Source organism: Hemiscyllium ocellatum, chromosome 8 (genome assembly GCF_020745735.1).
Source record: "Hemiscyllium ocellatum isolate sHemOce1 chromosome 8, sHemOce1.pat.X.cur, whole genome shotgun sequence".
Classification (NCBI taxonomy): Eukaryota; Metazoa; Chordata; class Chondrichthyes; order Orectolobiformes; family Hemiscylliidae; genus Hemiscyllium; species Hemiscyllium ocellatum.
In genome coordinates, this window is record NC_083408.1 from 36,164,632 (window position 1) to 36,170,583 (window position 5,952).

Genomic DNA, 5,952 nt, shown 5'->3' on the forward strand with positions numbered 1-5,952 from the left:
TTGGGATACAGACTCTGACCTCACACCTTTAGTACATTGTCTGAGCTGAGATGTCACTTTTTTAAAATATAAAACCTTAGGTTATCTCAAGAATGTGACTTAAAAGAAATTCTGGGATTTACTTAATAAATGAACCAAAACCAGTCTAAAAGATGAAAGACTTAACAGCAAGTTAGGTTTGTTCAATATATCATTTTAATTGCATGACACGGTGATTTTTTGCTCTAAATTCTGTGTCTTATGATCCTGTCCTACTAGTAACCTGATAAAGGAGCAGCACTCTGAAAGCTAGTAATTCCAAATAAACCTGTTGGACCATAGCATGGGGTTGTGTAATTTTAAACTCTAGAGAGGAAATCAATGGCTTTCTTAAACAGCACGAGTAATAAAGGTGTTGGAGAAAAGTTGTTAATAATAAATGTTCACAAATAACTATAGTTAAAACGTCATCTCATCCCTGTTTACCAAAAACACAGCTAGAAAACTTCCCAGCTCCCTCATTAAGTCCTTCACTGGAGAACACCATTGAAAAGGTTCCATTGAGAGAGAGTTTGCCCATTGAACACTTTTCACAACCTAAGGACCAAGCAAGGTGCTTCCAGTCAATGAAGTATTTTTGAAGGATAGCCACTGCTGTAATGTAACTTGTACACAGCAAGATCCCACAAACACAAGGTTGTCATGACCAGATTCTCTGTGGCTGTGATGTTTGTTGATTGAACGACAACCATCCCAGTTGTCAACTGGCTGGTAACCCTGCACTCTGAATAACCTCCCTAATCTTCCAAATCTACCTGACAGGGCAAGATGGGACCTTGGGATAATATCTCATCTCCAACAACTGCAGTGCTGAGGGAGTATCAGCCGAGAAGTGCTCACTTCACAGGAGTAGGGCCTGAACATCATTATGGCTCTAAGTGTGTTACAAATGAACCACAGCAATCACATTAGTATCTACCCAACACATTTAAACATTGGGCTCCTTCAATCCCACCTGGGATGCTTTCCACTATGGGACAGCACACCGTAAAATAAAATCACACAGATGGTGGCTTTGTGGCCTGAGCAGCTCTTTGTAAAATCTATTCAGTAAGTTTCCACTTAAACATGTGTTGCCTGCTTGCCACACTTTCCTCATTCCTGAAGAAGGGCCTATGCCCGAAACGTCGATTCTGCTGTTCCTTTGATGCTGCCTGACCTGCTGCGCTTTTCCAGCAACACATTTTTAAGCTCTGATCTCCAGCATCTGCAGTCTTTACTTTCTCCTAGTAAGTTTCCACTGCCAATCATCCTGAATATGTATTCAAGCCATTCAGTTGTGTCTTTCTCAAAGGAATCATCTTGGTTCCACTATTCCAGATTGCTGCATCTTCTTGTTCCCTCACATCACGTCTGGTCTTTTGCCAATAACTCTCTTCCTGTGTCTCTGGATTCATTTATATTTTAAAAAAAACATAGGATGTGGGCAGTGCAGGCTAGGCCAGCACTTATTACCCATCCCTAATTGCTGAGAGTCTGCAGTCACATATAGGCCATGAACCAGATGTGTTGTCCCGACAATCATATCATGGTCATCATTATTCTCTTAATTCCAGATATTTATTGGATTCAAGTTTCACCATTTGCCAGAAAGGATTTGAACCTGGGTCACCAGAACATTACCTGGGTCTCTAGATCAACAGGCCAGGCAGTAATATCACCGGGCTGTTTCCTCCCCAGCTTAACATTCCATCATTCCTCTGTCAATCACAGTTTTGAACAACTTTAACCAACCACTTCTCTACATCAAGGCCTTGTCACTCAGAGTTTTAAAATGTTCAGGGTAACTTTTGCTTTTGTACTCTATTACTCTGTGGACAAAGCCAAGGATATCTTACATGAGTTTCATTAGACTTTTTAAATTTTAACAACATAATAGGCACTTGGTTTTTCAATGGCTGCAGGAACCATTTGTTTCATATTGCCTCTCCCCATTCTTCCCAGCAGAGGGCATCTCTTCTTACCTGTGCGTTAGGTTTATCTGGTGTATCTGTCCATGTCAACAACTTCCTGCCTCCTTAATATCTGGACAAAACAGTTTTGAGTTTAGTTAGGTGTAATTTTGATTTCAGTTTCGGAGGGATATACTTGCATTCAATGACGGTCAGAAAAGGTTTACAAAACTGATCCTGGAGATGAAAGGGTTTGATTTATGAGGAAAGGTTGAGCCTGAGACTCCTTCAGGTTTAGAAGCTTGGGGAGGTGACCTTCTTGAAACATTAAAGATTCTGAGAAAACTCATTAGATGCTGATAAGAAAGATTCTATATGGGTTTTAGAATTGGGGAAATGGTGTTTGAATTAGGTTTTCTCCTATTTAGGCTGGAATTAGGGAAGAGTTTGTTCTCCCATAAAAGTACAGGGAATAGGCAGGAAAGTGAAATTGAGGCCAAAATCAGACCATGGCAGAACATCCTTAAGGAAATTAAATGGCTTGTTGCTGATCCCATTTTACTTGGATTAGATCAATGATAGTTTTTAAAAACAAATCTATTTCCAAGACCATTATGTACTTCTCTCTCGTACACAAAATAAAATCTTTAAACTCTTAAATCATCATTTTCTTTTCCATGGCTAATTCCATACCTGCACTTTCACTGTCTCTTTAGAGTAGATTAGATTAGATTACTTACAGTGTGGAAACAGGCCCTTTGGCCCAATAAGTCCACACAGACCCGCTGAAGCATAACCCACCCAGACCCATTCTCCTACATTTACCCCTTCACCTAACACTACAGGCAATTTAGCATGGCCAATTCACCTGACCCACACATCTTTTGGATTGTGGGAGGAAACTTACGCAGACACGGGGAGAATGTGCAAACTCCACACAGAGAGTTGCCTGAGACGGGAATTGAACCCGGGTCTCTGGCGCTGTGAGGTAGCACTGTGCCACCGTGCTGCCCATCCATTAAATCTTTTTAATCTCATCCATTAAATTTTTCCGACAAGTGTATCATGTAGTATTTTAACTGAACATTCGCAGAGATCATCATCAGCACTTCCTCTTCATCTCAATTTTACATCATAAGAATGCAATTACATTAAAGATTTACCTTGAACAAATCCATCAGCCCATACTTTTCCCAAGAACAAATACATTCTATCCTGGCCAATTGCTTCAAGATGATTCCACACAACAAACATTGAGAGGACTGAGCTATTACATTGTCAGGTTCATAGCCTCCCTCGTTTCTCCAGAGGTGTAGAATATGCTCTTCTTGAGTACCAGCCCCATGTCCAAACAGGTTTGGAAGACTCTGGCAAAAGCTTCTGCAATTTAGATCTTCTATCTCAGTAACCCAAAACACATTCCATATGAAGCATGTGGTGCTTCTACCTAGAGGACCGCCAACTCTTTTTTGTGCCCGCTCTTTAGTTTTAACCTATTTCACATGAAATCATATCGGGAGCAGGAGTAATTAATTCAGCCCACCAGAACTGCTTTACCATTCAAATAGATCATAGCTGACTGGACTGTGGCCTTGACCCTGCTTTCCAGTTTGCTCCTCCATTACCACCATTTCCTAGTGGATTGAAAATCTATGGAGCACAGTCTGATTCTGTTACTCACTGGATAGAAGACTGCCAAAAACTAATGCCACATCCTCCCAGTTCCAGCAAAGAATTTCCTCCTAATCTCCACCATGAGTGGAAGACCCCTTATTTTGAATTGATGCGCCCAGGCTCCAACTAAGTTCTAGATTCTCCAAGAGTGGAAAAATTCACTCAGCATCCACCCGGTGAAGGCCCCTCACCACCTTATACACTTCAATTCGATCACCAGTCACTCTCCTAAATCCCCAATGAGATGAGATATAGACCCAACCTGCTCAGTCGTTCCTCAGAAGAAAAAGCAGGAATGAGCTGAGTAAATTTTCTCTGAACTGCTTTCAAATGCAAGTATATTGCTACCTGAAGTGACCAAACTGTAGACAGTTCTCATCAATGTCCTTTATATGTGAAGCTAGACCTCCATACTATTATCCTCCAACTTCCCTTGCAATAAAAAGTTACATACTAACCCTTTAATGATTCCTATCACTGCTACTTCATTGTTTCATTGACAGTATCCCGTTTACCAGTGAAGATAGTTTTAAAGTATTCATTTCGCACCTCATAGACCAGCTTGCACATGGTTCTACAGCTACTGGGTATGGTATATCAGCACTATGAAGTGGGGGAGGCAGCGAAAAGAAAGCGGATAAATTTCATTAGGCTTGCAAGAAAAGGAAAATATGCTTTTTTTTAGCAAGTCTTTCTCAAAGTGCTTTACGATCAATAGAAACTATTTTAAGTGGAGTCCACTGTAAGATAGGATGCACAGAAGCCAAATTGCATTTAGGAAGCTCACATAACTGTTAACAAAGTAGGTATTCGCTTACAGTGATGTAGGTGGAGGGATAATTATTCACCAGGACATTAACTCCTCTTTTTCAAAGAAGTGTTGTTGGTCCTTATGTCCACGAGAGGGAGCCAATGACACCTTCATTTAAAATCTCAGCTACAAGAATGGTACCTCCAAAAATGTAGCATTGTCACATTAAGAGCAGAACTCGATAAAGAAAGAGAAAATAGGGGCAGGAGTAGGCCACTCAGCCCTTCAAGCTTGCACCATCATTCAATATGATCATGGCTGATCATCTAACTCAGTACCCGGTTTCTGCTTTGTTCCCTTTAGCCCTAAGAAATATATATATATCTGCTTCTTGAAAATATTCAATGTTTTGGCCTCAACTGATTTCTGTGTCAGAGGTCCACAGGCTCACAACTCTGGGTGAAGGCGTTCCTCCTGGTATTGGCTGTGTGTTTATGTAAGGGGACTTGATTTAATTTATTGCTTCTGGGCTGTGATTGGCCTCTATAGCAGCACTTCCCCTAAACTTCTTTCCCCACTGTGACCCCACTTCGAAAAGCATTGCTCACCTTCACAGAGGACTACCAAAAAGTGAGACGAGGATTGTGAAGACTTATAACTGCAGATTCAGGGAACAAATAACCTCTGAGTTAAGGGGGAGGGGGAGGGGGGGAAGGAAGACAATGTTCTGACTTTGAGAAACCCTGTACTACATTTTGACATGGTATCAAAGAAAATAAGAATGGTTTTCATTTAGATCCTTGGTCTAAAAATACATACTTTAATATACAAATAAAACATGGAAACTGGAAGCAAAAAATACATTCATGTCTAGACAGATCGCATTTAAACAAAACAGAATACTTGGCGCTTACAAGAAAGAAATTATATAGCATAATCATCTTTCCTAAAGACAGACAAAATTATTAGGATTTCCAGAGAAAACACATTAAAAAACAAAGGCCGATAAGCATGTGCACTGATATTGTGCCAAAATTGCTTCTGTAGAAAAGGGAAGAGGTTTCATTTTTCCCTTTTGTGACTGAAAGCTTAGTGACACTTTATAATATACATTGCTAAAGCCAAAGTATGTCCAACATGCAATATTCTGTACACAGGACACAAGTTCTAGGCAGAACGGAGATGATGGGGAATATTCCTCATCAATGACATCTTCTGCAACTAAATGGGATCAATTTCAACTCTCTCATTTGTATCATGTACAACCTCGGTTATCCGAACATCAATTATTTGAATTTCAGATTACCCAAACAGGATCTCAAGGTCCCGTAAAAACGTTATCCGAACAATCAGTTGCCCAAACAAACTACTCCCCACCTGTCTCGTTCAGATGATCAAAGTTGTTCCGTGTATATTCTCCACTCACTGTATTTGCTAGGAGCCTTCACTTGGCTTAAAACTGGTGAAGTTACAATAATCTGGGCTTGGGCAGTTCTCTGTAGTGCTAGAGACCTTTTGTTTGAAATAATAGACTCTGTAGGCTGTTTGATGTAGTATGCTGGTCAAACGGATGGTTTGCAGAGTATGCAGCATGCT